Source organism: Zalophus californianus, chromosome 17 (assembly GCF_009762305.2).
Source record: "Zalophus californianus isolate mZalCal1 chromosome 17, mZalCal1.pri.v2, whole genome shotgun sequence".
In the NCBI taxonomy this organism is placed as follows: Eukaryota; Metazoa; Chordata; class Mammalia; order Carnivora; family Otariidae; genus Zalophus; species Zalophus californianus.
In genome coordinates, this window is record NC_045611.1 from 39141101 (window position 1) to 39154509 (window position 13409).

At 47.7% G+C, this 13409-nt stretch overlaps 1 protein-coding gene across 3 annotated transcripts in view; it reads left to right on the forward strand.

The window, feature by feature from the left end:
* Positions 1–13409, forward strand: part of ZNF536 (zinc finger protein 536) — a 421493-nt gene that overhangs the window by 103071 nt on the left and 305013 nt on the right. For all 3 annotated transcript variants that reach the window (XM_027619610.2, XM_027619609.2, XM_027619611.2), the window contains exon 3: positions 9668–9783. The gene's annotated coding sequence lies outside the window, so the exon portion shown is untranslated. The remainder of the gene's footprint in view (positions 1–9667; positions 9784–13409) is intronic.

The following is a 13409-nucleotide window of genomic DNA, read 5'->3' on the forward strand; positions in this document are numbered from 1 at the left end:
CTTTTAACTTAGAATTCTAAGTGCTCTAAAGGAAAGTATGAAATAATCTGTGTGTGGGCCACAAATGTGGAGAATGCAAACATTTCACAATAAACATGTTTAAATGAAAGTCCCTGGCAAGATAGTCCGAAAGATAGTACATGCTGGGTTAATTAATGCATACTCATAAAAATAAACCTCACTTTTAAGATTTGACCAATAAAAATCATTAGCATATTTGGATCAAATGACTTTATGTATACATTGAACTTCTCCACGGCAAATTGTCCTTGGAATGCCTGGAAACAGATTTCGGTTTAAAGACTGAACTCCCCTTCTATCTGCTGTTTGTGTTTCCAATACAGTGATACGATGATTTATTCAGGTTTTATCTGTTATACCTGCAATTGATCTACTGGTGATGGGATTAAATTTATCATTTTAGTTGTATAAATCATGGTTAGATAGCCAGAAAAATGTTTAGTTGCATAAAAATTCCTATTGTTTGCTTACAACACACCACGTTTGATTTTTGCTATAATCAAATTACAATAGCACATTACTTTTACTCCCAAGATTTTTTTTTTTTTTTTTTTTTAGCCATCTTAAAGTGAATCATTTTGGCCTATCCACAAATGCTACCTTTAAAACAAGCATTTTCCTGAAATCATACATGCAAACCAATGTTGACTTTCGGGGTGTGGATCAGGCAGTGTTCTGAAGTTCTGCTAAATTAGAAATCACGTGATTTTTCTAAAGCCTAATTACACTATGGAAGGTTCTGGAGTTTTGTTGTGCTTTCTGTGTAGGAAAAGACAGAATGGCCATAAAGACCTCTTGGTCTGAAGCTAACAGTAAAACTCGACTCATTTGAAAAGAACAGGCTGGAATTCATAAGCCCAGTAGGAGTTAAGTTGGGACCATCCAGACAGTGAAATTCTGAACCTAAGATAAGGCTGCACTTCAAATCCTTATGAAAATAAAAACAACCCGACACAAATTATTGAGGGAAAGACTCCAGTATGAGTTTAATTTTATCCAACTTTATTGGCAGCTTATTTTGAACTAATGTGCAATAAAATTGCCAAGCAGAACAATTCAAAGAAATGAGAAAATACATTTTTGTGGTTGTTGTTGGTTTCTTACATGGTTTGTTTTCATAAAGACTGTAGAGTGGTGAACACCTGAAGAAATGATTTGGGTTTTATCAACCATCGTGCTTGGCCAGGGAGCTGTAGGGCTGGTCCTTCCTGCTGGGATGAGCCCGTTCACAAAAGGACAGGGGCTGGTCCTCGGCTTCAGCGGGTCCCAAGGCTGCTTCCCTGGGTCTGCCCCTGCCCCCATGGGGACACATGTGGGCCCCTGGGGAAGACCTTCTATGGTAGCGTCATGCTAGCTTGCCTGGGAGCAAGACAAGTACCCGCTCCTAAGAAAGTGCCTTTCACATGACTGTTTCTGGAAAAGGGCTTACAAGTCCAAGGGATCCAGCAGATTGTAAACAGTGAAGGCTTTATACCCTCATTTTGTACCAGAGACTCAACATTGCCTATTTTAGAGAGCATGTGTTTATGCCTCCAAAATGGACCTCTGCATGTGTCGATGTTCATCCAGAAGCCTACACCTTGTGATTCCTGGGGTGGGCAAGCATCTCTCTGTAATATTCATCACAAGCTCCATTGACTGATGTGGATGAGCTTCTCAGCACCTCCCTCTCCCAGTGCAGGGGGCTGGCCCTGGGGGAGGCTCTCACTTGGGCGGGTGCCTGCAGGAAGGTCTTTACCCGGGGCGGGCCGGTGCCCATCTAGAGGCAAGGAGCGAGGGAGTGATGTGTATCAGGGCTGCTGACTGGGGGTCCCAGAGGAGGCCCAGAGCCTCCAGGCAATGGGATTAACACTCCAACATACATGCGTGAATTTGCCATGGCGACGGCCCCTGGTTTCTACCAGATTTTTGAGGGCGTGCCATTCCTGTTTGTATGTGCAAAACGGATACACTTTTGTAGAGGGACACTTTGGTGTAAAAACTGGGAGATGGTGACCTATTCTTGGAGAAACCAGATGCTGCTCAGGACACAGACACACACTTCTACTCTTGAGAAAGTCTCACCCACGGATGCTGGGGTGGGTTGGGGAGGAGGCAGGAGACCGGTCACCCCCGAGTATGCCCTACGAAGTCCGCCACTTCAGGACTTTTTAAGGTAATGTGTCGGTGTGATGGCTGTGATGGTCACAAGCAGAAAATGTTGAGGAAGTGAGCCAAGGCCTTGGGTGGGACTCGGAAAGCAGGCCAAGGGGGAGGCCCAGCCCAGGGTGCTGCACCTTAGGGGCTGGGAGCTGTGCTGATGTGCACCCCTGTGCCAACTCTCAGGTCCCATCCCCCACACTCCAGGCCTTCTGCCACTTATGGGTCTCAGACCAGGACCCAACGTGCACCTCCTTTGTGTCAACCCTGGGTCTTATGTCTCAGTTACTTCTTGCTCCTCCCACCCGTCACCCCCCTCACCAGCACCTGCCACAGCCTGGAAGCTGGAGCAGAGTGGTTATTTACCAAGGCTGGGCTTGTGCTGGCCTTGGGGACTCAACTTCCCCATGGTCAGGTGCTCCTTTGGAGACCTCTGGGCTCAGTCCCCAAATTATAGACGTGGCGAGTCCAGGCGTGCAGGGAAGAGACTCCAGATGTTGATAGTGGGCTAGCGGCGGGGCTGGGCGCAGACCCTGTGGTCTTGTCCCTGTGTCGCTCCGCTTGTCTAGTTCTGTGGGGGACACAGGCTAGATGGCCAGCTCTGTGAGATTTTCCCCCTCCTGCTGGCTTATCTTTTAGTATACTAACAATAGCAACAGCTAACTACGTGCCAGGCACGTCATCTCAATTAATTAATCATTAATTAATTATCTCACTGAATTCAACTCTTGCAACAACCTTATAAGAGAGGTACGACTATCATCTCCATTTTACAGATCAGGAAACTGGGACTCAGCCAGGTTTTCAGGTGCTGGAATCAGAAATGTAGCAGGGGAGGGTTCAAGGCCAGGCCCCTCCCCCAAAGTTGGGGGACCTGGCCCTGCACTGTCTTCTGGTCACTGCTAGGAGATGGCATTAGATTCAACATGGCCGAGCATGTTCCTTTTTGATACAGCAGGACGTCAATTTTACATATTAAATGAGGAAAAGATACTGATTTTTATTTCGGGCAGTATTATATAAAATTTCCATCTGAAACAAATTGATGGAAGGAAACCTGTGAGTCAATTTCAAGAAGAATCATAACTAGGTAATGGCACAGGTGTAAGCTGATGTGGTGAGGAGAAGGTGGTACGCAGGTGACGGTCAAACTGTCTCTCCTCTAGTTAATGTGGGAGGAAAGAGGAAAATGCAGTCAGTCTGCTTCGAGAAATTTCAGATAAGTTCCTGTCTTCATTCTGGAAGATGACCTCTGACAGGGTCTCATGGCCAGTTTGTTTAAGGGTATTTTGTTCTCCTAACACATGCCTAAGGCAGAAGCGCTTCAGCTACCCACAGGAGCCGTAGATCCAAGAAGCCTGTAGTCTTCTTCAGGGCCTCTGCCTGGGTCTGAGTCTGAGTCTGCCTGCCTCAAAGGGAGCTGGCCTCCAGCATGGAATTAATGGCAGGGCTGGAAGCAGAAGAAAGGAGCTGGTGGCTAAGCAGGGCTGGAGGCATCTCTCGAGCTTTGGTGCACCGGGGCAACACCAGGTTGACTAGGTGTTGATGACTGTCCTGGGGTTGGCATGTGGTCCTGCTGACTCCCTGGCATCCAGGACATGTCTCTCCATGCAACTAACAGTCACAAACAGTTTCCTGGCCATCCGGAAGTCTCCAGTCCAATAGTTCTCAAACTGGATTCCTTGACACCCCAGAAGTTCTGAGGAGAGGTTGTGAGAGCCAAAGGAAGGGGAGGACTCAGGGGTCTCCTCTGCAGCTTTGACCATGGTCTTCCATCAGCTTGCATGTGGGAAGATTTCTTTGGAAAAGGACTATGCTCAGAAGTGCTGAAAAATCATGATCTAGACCAAGTTCTTGGTTCTGTAGCTAGGAAACCAAGTTCCACAGAAGAGCAAAGAATTACACAGATGAACTCTGTATAGTCATTTTAAGTAGAAAATGTCTCTATTCAGGCAGATCAGTGGAACTTGGTAGAAGACATAAAATATACACTTGAAGGGAGTCATGAGGGTTCTTACGGTCTAGTCCCCTGCCGCTAGCACATTCGTTAGAGCTGGATGTCCACCTGGGAGCAAACTCTCCACGGGCAAGGGGCCCAGAACACACAGGGCGGAACAATCTCTGACGATGATGGCTGGTAGTTGAGCGGTAACTGGTGCCAGACCCGGAGCTACACACTTTTGGATGTGTTATCCCCATTCGGTGGATGAAGCAATGGAGGCTCGGGTGATGGTGTGGCTCATCCATATCAGTGCCGGTGTGTACTGGGTCCTGGGCGAGGATGTGTGCCCCTGGTGGTTGTGGCTCCTGCCTCCTGGGAAGACTCTGTCAGTGTTGAGCAGGTGCGGGATTGCACTGGGGCAGCTGTCGCATGGTCAGACCCACCTGACCGACTTCTGTCATCCTCCGGTTTCAGCCAGGAGGCGGGAATATTTGTCTCCCTCGTGAGCCTGGGAGAGTTTGTGCAGAATCCTACTGGCTGCCCCACACAGTTCTCTGGGAGTCTGTGTTCTTTGAGAGACGGAAAGGAAGCCAAGGATGGGTCACCAAACCCCGTGACAAAGAACAAGACCTTACTTACTGTTTCTTCTCTTATATTGTCCATCAGCCCACTGGGTGGGCCTGCAGGAGCTTGTGTAGATTCTTGCTCATTAAAAAGATACCAGTGGTGTTCTTTCATCCATTCATGAGGCACTTTTCATTTACATATGCATTTTTGCATTTACACATTAATTCATACATTTATTACTTTTTAAAAACTCTTTCAGTCCTTACTTCCCTCTCCATCCATCCATTCATGCATGCTTTTCTGCATTCATTCACTTCTTCACCTATCTGTTCATGGATGCGTTAGTTCATTCATTCAACAGATCAAACACTTAGAAATGAATTTAAGCCTTTGGGGAAAGGTGGAATAGTTTAACCATGACCCCAGGTAGACCCTGGGCATCTTTCTCATCATCGGGTGTAGAGGCACATGAAGTGGGGTACATAGTGCCGGGGGCCCCAATAAGAAATCACTGGCCTATGAGAGGCACCGCTAAACCTGTCCACTGTGACTGGGGGATCCAGACACCACTTGTGTGCTGGGGTCTTTGAGGCCTCCCTCCCCAGGGCTTTCCCACTGCCTGAGAATTTATAGGGTCCCCCCAGGACCTCCTCAACAACAAGTCTTGTGACCCTGAACCATCCTTGGGCTGCTCCTGGAACGTGAGACCTGGCAGAATCCCCCACGGGGAAGGAGCAGACAGTTAGGTCCAGGAACCAGGACTGCGGTGTGATAGGGAGGACCGGCAGCAGACAGGTCCAGGAACCAGGACTGCGGTGTGATAGGGAGGACCGGCAGCAGACAGTTAGGTCCAGGAACCAGGACTGCGGTGTGATAGGGAGGACCGGCAGCAGACAGTTAGGTCCAGGAACCAGGACTGCGGTGTGATAGGGAGGACCGGCAGCAGACAGTTAGGTCCAGGAACCAGGACTGCGGTGTGATAGGGAGGACCGGCAGCAGACAGTTAGGTCCAGGAACCAGGACTGCGGTGTGATAGGGAGGACCGGCAGCAGACAGTTAGGTCCAGGAACCAGGACTGCGGTGTGATAGGGAGGACCGGCAGCAGACAGTTAGGTCCAGGAACCAGGACTGCGGTGTGATAGGGAGGACCGGCAGCAGACAGTTAGGTCCAGGAACCAGGACTGCGGTGTGATAGGGAGGACCGGCAGCAGACAGTTAGGTCCAGGAACCAGGACTGCGGTGTGATAGGGAGGACCGGCAGCAGACAGGTCCAGGAACCAGGACTGCGGTGTGATAGGGAGGACCGGAGGAGCTGTCTGTGCAGATGAACTCATGAGGGGCATACATGGAGTGGGTAAGAGATGCAGGGAAGGGCATCGTGGGAATAAAAAAAAGATACCAAGGGTCCATAGAGCTAGCATTTCCTTCTCTTTCTCCACCAAGTTTCCATCCATTTTCTTTTTTAGAACTTCACAGTATCAGTGAAAGATGGGTGAAATGAATGCTATGGTGCCTGTTTCACTAGTTGAGATTCTGTATTTGGAAGCACAGAAACCGTAAAATGCAATGCGAAGATTAGGTGAGATTTCTCGCAGTAGTATTCATGTTGTCTGCAAGCCAGGCTAGGAGCGAGAGTATTTTACACTTGGACGTGACGTATTTGGGGACCGACCTGCCTCCACCAAATGGGTGATGACTAGAAAAACTTTCATGCCCGAGTTGGTGTCACGAATGGGGGTTGATTGTAGAGATGGCTTAGATGTGGACTTCTTTTGGTTATTTGCTCTCCTGCTCAGCTTTCCTTACTGTGCATGACTCCAGATGCATAGCGGTGTTTTTCCTGTTTTACAGACTGTCCTTCAAGTATCTAGCTACAAGGATCCTTTGGATAAGTAGAACGTCAACCAATGGATGGCTTCATCCATGTGGGCTTGTGTGGGGCATCTATTGGCCCCAGAAGATGTTTTCAGCCCTTCCCACTCTATGAATACTTTCCTCACCTCAAGGAAGGTGGTTTGGGTGGCCAGCTGGAGACTCACCTGGCCTTCCTTCAGACTGTATTTAACTCCCAGGGCACCCTCCTTCCCCCAGGTACTCATGAAGCCTCACCCCAAGAAGCCAAGCCACTCACTACAAGGTGGCCTGTAGGACCTACCTATCAGAACCCTACCCACTTGAATCTCAACTCATGGCCAATTGAAAGAGTTCTTACTACCGCCGTTTCCCTAGGTAACCGAAGCGTCTCCTTGCAAAGGACTACAGGAAAAGGGAGACACACAGGCACGCAATGCCCCTTGTGCGTTGCCTTCATCCTCCATCCACCTCGGTGCCCAACCGTCCCTATGCTTATTGCTCTACTTGATTTAAAATACACAGCCATAAACACTCAGGGCAGCCAGCAGCATGGTCGGATATAATATTAATTTCCTTTCTGGTTTATTTGTGAAGGAGTCGACCATATAAATCACTTTAAGCCACTAAGACAGAAAGTGAAAATCGCAATGGAGAAGTATAGTGTGTTACCATTAAAATCAAAGAAGAATATGTGATCAATTTGAGGTTCCTAGTGTGGGTATAGTTTTGTTAACCTTGCTTTAGTATGTGAAACGCTCAGAAAGTTTTTTCCCCCCCTCTCTGTTTTAGTGGGAAGCGTTTGGGTACCTATCAGCAGCCTATCATTAGAAAGTCTGGTGTCTGCTGGACAGTCTCCTTGTAATGCCATTTTTCATGACTTGTTTAATTAACAACCATTTTTGACCTAGACTTGTTATAAAAGTGTTGCTATTCTCTCCTGCTAAATTATGTCTAATGAACATATTTGCATGTTATCTGATACAGCAATATATCATTTCAAATTTTGGCGTTTAAGCCTGCATCACTCAAAACAGCTTTTGTGGATTAGTAAGCAGGTGAAATAAAAAATCTCATTTCATATCTGACATTAATAACTTTCAGGGGGAATGAGCATTGGCATTTATGTCTGGACCAGAATCGAGCCCAATGTCCTAGAAACACAAGGGCAGCAGACAAACCTACTCACCAGATAGGAAAATAAATCATGCATAATGCAGAATTTCTACCTTACATGTTAATTAATGTGTGCAATCAATTACTGATGTTACAATATGAGAAAGAAACTGGTGGGGAATGGGGTAATAAAAAATACCTATAGATTTATCTGCTTCTTTTTTCTATTTAAACAAATAGTCTTCAAGCCTGTGAATGCTGTGTTGAGACATGCTCTGAATAATAAGCATCATAAAATCTAATCAGATTTATAAGAGGAATTGATTGTTGTGGCAGGAGGAGAGGGTGGAAAATAAGCCGAAATTTAAGTGTTAATTTTTATGCTAATCCACAGTGGCTTCATATGAAGCAATTTTGTTCTGCGCCACAAATATAAAATTGTCCCTTGCAGAGAAATGTCAGCTTGCTAGACCTGAAAGCAGTAATTTATTAGGTATGTTTCTATTAGTATGTGTCACAGTCGTTAGCAGGCTATACACACAATGGTGCTTCATACTTATCCTCCAAGTCTCAGAATGTTTCAGCTCAGTGGCTGGAACGTGGGGGCATTAATACATTATCATATGCGGGGTGGTCTGTGCCCTGTGGACAAAAGGCTATTTAATACAATTTAATGTCATTCTGAGAAGAAGTGGAAAAATAAAGACGGGGAATAAAATGGCATCTGTGTGTTTCACAGTGCACTCATGCACAAACCCTCAGTTTAAGAGGTATGACATTTTTGCCAAGAAAAAGAATAAAACTGGGGCATTTTTTTTTATAACCTGTTCCCCACTGCAGTATTTTCTAAATGCTATTAAGTGATCGATTTACACGGCCCCGTGATGATGTCATCCATAAGAAGGGGAATGCAGATGACAGCAAAATACTAGTGACAGTGACCTTGTTTCAGAATCCTTGGAACCCTGTCAGCTTTGCTTCCAGTATATGGTTTCAAAGAATGTACTTTTTGGACAATATCTAGTTACTGGGTAGTGAATTAATAGAGTTAAGGCTCTGATGCAATTCACATATAGGTCAATTACATGCACCAACATCTGCTCTGTCACTATCATTTGCATATAGCATTCATATGTTAATGATGCCTCTTTTTACTCAAGTAATATATTTAAAAAACAAGATTTGCATATCAGTTTGGATCAGTATATTACAAGCAATTTATCATTTTCTCCTTCTTGTTATGATTTTAAGAACAGTATCTTGAGTGATGGCTGCTATATTTGAGCACGGCTCTGATTTATACAAGAAACCCTTCAGTGAGAAAGCTTCCATTCTAAAGCTGCTTAAAGCCTTATAAATCAATAATGACACAGATGGACTGGTGATAATCTATTTAGAATGCCTGATAGCAAATATTGTTGTACAGATGATTAGAGTGGTAACTGTTTGAGCAGAAAGCCTCGCCTCTCTTTGTAAACGGTAAGTTTGAACAAAAAAGTGCTCGCACACAGACTTCGTGTCAGGAAATCTCCGCGCCGGGTCCGGATTGCAAAAAGGGGAGAACATGGGGGGGGGGGCGGAGAACAAAGGGGCTTCCCGCGCTCCTGCCCATATAATCATATCAATCCCCGTTTCTTTAACAAAACAGGACCTCTTAATGGAATTGTGTCTTCAGGTGCAAATAGCATTAAAAGCTGCTTCTCCGTTCCTCCTTGCCCTGATACAGCACAAGGATGGGAAAATAAAGTGGAGGTTGTCAGAAGTGGTAGCTGCTTGGAATCCTGATAAATATAAGCTTTTATTGATCTGATGAAAATGAAAGATCCCAGTGCTAGGCAGTATTTAGCTTCTTGTCTACAGCACGTCACCGGTGGCCTTGCATGGGATAGATTTTCATTCTCCTACACAGGCTTTGATTTCATCTTTAACCTTTTCAGTTGAATTTCCTTGACCTCTGCATATTGCTGTGATTTGGTGAATTTGTTACATTTCACTTTACATCATTTCTTTCTCTATTTCCTTTTGTGATAGGGAACCGGGACGCCCCTCTGGCGATCTGTCAGTGCCTGGATCAGCTACATCCTTTCTGGGGTATTTTGTTACCAGACTGACAGTCCTTAAGACAAGTATGCAGTTAAGCTGCTAAGGTAAGTCTTACGATCTTAGAACACTTTGCCCTGGACACACATCATTTCCTCCTGCTTTGTCGAGTTGACCTAACACAAATCCCAACCAAACAGCCCTTCGCTTTCTCCTCCTGGCCAGGGGCTTCCTCCCAGCCTCCCCCCACCACCCTGGTAGGTAGGACCAGTCCGCCTGGCAGGAAGTTCTGGGTGAGTGGTGGCTGGTGGGACCTTTCCCCACACGGGGAGGCCTTCCTTTGTGGTTTGGGTGTGTCTGGGGATGGGTGGGGAGGGGGAAGAAAGGAATCTGGAAAAAAGGTGACTTTCCCCTTGGAGGTTTAATTCTCTTCTAGAGTTTTCTTCTGAGATGAATCTGAGGCTTCAGTTTGCAATCCTGAGGTGCCGCTAACATATTCTGGTTCCGAGAAAGGGCCGCTGTTATTTGGAGTAGTTTTGATACAACCAAATCAAAGTGAAGATTTGAAATAGCTTTTCTGAAAGCCCAAGCTGAAGTCATAAATTATTCTGCACCATGATTCTTTCTGATAGTAAAACCATACCTCTTTGCCTGACATTGCTGAAATGTGGAAAAGTGAAAGTTAAAAATAAAATGAAACATTTAAATCTTGGCTGTTGAGAACCTCAGATAGACATCAAGGCCAGTCGATAAAGGCCCCTATCAATTAGGCTCCTACAGTTATCATCAGATTCGTTTATTAGCAATTGCACAGGTACGGGGTTCTGGCATTAAGGCTGGGAAGGGCCAGGTGAAATGCAGGAAAAGACCATAAACTGGAAAGTGAGGGTGTGGGGTGCCAAGGTGCACTTGGTGGCAGGGCCCAGGGGCTCCGTGGTGCCCCTGCCTCGTGTGATCTTATAGGAGAAAATATCTGCAGCCAAAGTGTTGGAAGTGCCCCCCCCCTTTTTTTAACCCTCTCTATTTGAGTTAGAAAGTGTTGATTTCACACCATGGTGAGTGTTTTCTCTCAGCTTCTTGGTGGGTGTATTACGTGTTAGGAGCGAGGAGCAGTGAACACCAGCCATTGTGGCTTCCATCAGCCTCACCGGGCAGTGGGGAGGTCTGTGGAGCACCGGGTCTTCTCCAGCGATGGAGAAGCCCAAGGGCTTCCCGGCCCTGGGCTTCCAGACTGAGCTGTTTGGCTAGTTCCCTCCTCAGCATATCACAGGCAGAGCAATTTTTGGTTCCAGAGCTGTTTGGTTGGGAAAACAAGCCTGTGATTGCCAGTAAGGTTTAGAATTTGCCTGCCAGATAAGGGAATGTCTGTGAAGACTATTTTCCCTCTTGGGAGGCAAAACACAGATGGGGGAGTTAGGAGTCTTACAATATTTAGCTGCTACATTGATGGTAGGAATTCTGCCGCGTGGATGCTCACAGTTTCTGAGAGCCCCGCGGAGCATCACTGCCGAGGGCCTCAGGTAGGGGAGACAGGTGAGGCTGGCTTTCCCTGGGGGGAGCCCGTGCACCACTTCTTCTGGAACTTTCCATGCTCTGTGCCTCTTGAGTGGGAGAGGAGGCACTGCAAGGGTGCTGGCCATTTCCCTTGACCCGCCTTGGACAGGGAAAGAGAGAAGGCTGAGCCGCTGCCTCTGACCAGGTGGAGGGACCGAGCCGGAGGCGCTGGATTGACTTGAGCTTCTCATGTGAATGGACACAGCCCTCCTTCGGGTGGTTTCTCAGACTCTGGAGAATAGGCCACGCACCAGCCTCATCAGGTTTTCTGCCTCAGAAGCCTGCATTTTAAGGATCTGATCATCTCGGCATGCTCTGGGCCTCCTGGAAGATAAAGAACAACGACGCAATGTTGTTGGGATTGGCCATGAGAAAGCGGGGAGATTTTCCCGCCTGGAAAAGGTAAATCTTGGAATAACTTTAGGGTCACGTGCATGGAAGTAGGATTTGCAACCTTATATGCAAGAGCAAATTCTGGGCCCTGGAGACCAGGAGGGGGGACAGGTCTTAGAGACAAGCTCCTTTGTCCTGACTTCCCGCCTCAGCACCGGGGACTCTTGGGCCCTGGAGTTGGACTGTCTCTCCGAGTAGCTTGGAGCCGTGATGTGCTGGCTGGGCCACTTCTGGACTCCTGAAGGGAGCTGTCGGGACCCTTGCTTCTGTCCTTTCCACCAATGCCCTCCCCATCCTTTGAAATGGACACTTGACCTTCAAAGTGTTCTGTGAAATGCTATACAAGGGCAACTTTGGGACAACCAGACAGCCCCCACGAGGTGCCATTGCATAGAAACCCTAAGTGACCTGTCAGTAACCGAACCTCTCGCACGCATCAGAAAACAATTTAATATCCCACCATAGCATGGATTTCGGGAGCATGCTGGGCAAGGATGGGAGGCAGAGCCATGAGTTGGGGCCAGCCAGCCCTCCTCGGTGTCATCCTTCAGAAAGAGCCCAAGGCGTGCAGAGGGCAGTGGACCTCAGAGACCACGGGACCTTGCCCCCCTCTGACAGACGCGGCGGGGTCCCTGTGTGGGGTGGCGGGGGTGGGGTGAGGGTGCTGGCCCTGCCGGGGCTTGGGCTGTCCCGAGGCGGCCCCGTTGTCCTGGCACGGCTGCGTGAGTCAACAGCCCTCCTGCAGCAGTAATCACTTCAGCTAAATGCTGTGGGAGCGGCACTCTGGGAACACGGAGGAGGGAGGGAATAATTGTAATTTCTATGTGATAATGATGATAAGCCCTGCATATGTGTGTGGGGCTTTGCATCGTATTTGATCTTCACCAGGAGATCTCCAGGCTCATGGAGGTAAAGATCAAGATCCCTGCAAACGCCGCCGTAGCAGCTGAATGAGGTAGTAAGGTCTCGTGCCGGCCGCGTAGCCGGAGAGAAAACGAAAATCAGAGATAATTCGGACTCTGGAGAACAGATGGGGTGGTTCCCGTCCCGAGTTTCTTGGGATCATCTTCATTGTCGCCGTGTGGCTAGCAGGTAGCTGTTGATATTCGTTCCATTTTCCAGATGTGGAAACTGAGGGCAGAGAAGTTAAGTGGCCTCCCTCGTGTCACACAGCTGATGGATGGTAAGGGCAAGGTTTGAGCATGCGTCTTTCTGATTTTGGAGTACGGCCTTAGCCAAGACAGACAAGCTCCCGGCCCTTAAGGAGCTTCTGTTGTGGGGCTAGGAAGCAGTAAAGAAGGCAACCATGGAGAAGCTGACGTCAGATAGTGATAAGGCACAATGAGGAAGATCTGGGGTGGGAGAAAGGGAGGGGAAGTGCTGTACTTGAGAGGGGTAGGTGGTGAGGAAGGCCCTCCTGAGGAAGGCACCTTGGAAGTGAGAGGGCTAAAGGACATGGAGGAGCCAGCCTGGTGACAATCTGGAGGAAGAGCATTCCCAGCAGAGGGAATGGCAAGTGCAAAGGCCCTGTGGTAAGGGAGAATTTGGCATGTCTGAGGGACAGAATATCAGCCAGTGAGGCGAGAGCACCGTGAGCTCTGGGGAGAGGGTAGGTTGGTTGGAGGGCCTGGATTGGACATGGCTTTGTAGCCATGGTGAGGAGTGCTGGCTTGGTTTTATGTCTGTGTTGCTTGTGACCAGAGCTGTGTCTTGAGAAGCCCACATTGCTACATGTGGGCATGCTCCTAGGTGCCCGAATTCTGTAAAGTGACGTGAACCTGCTCTT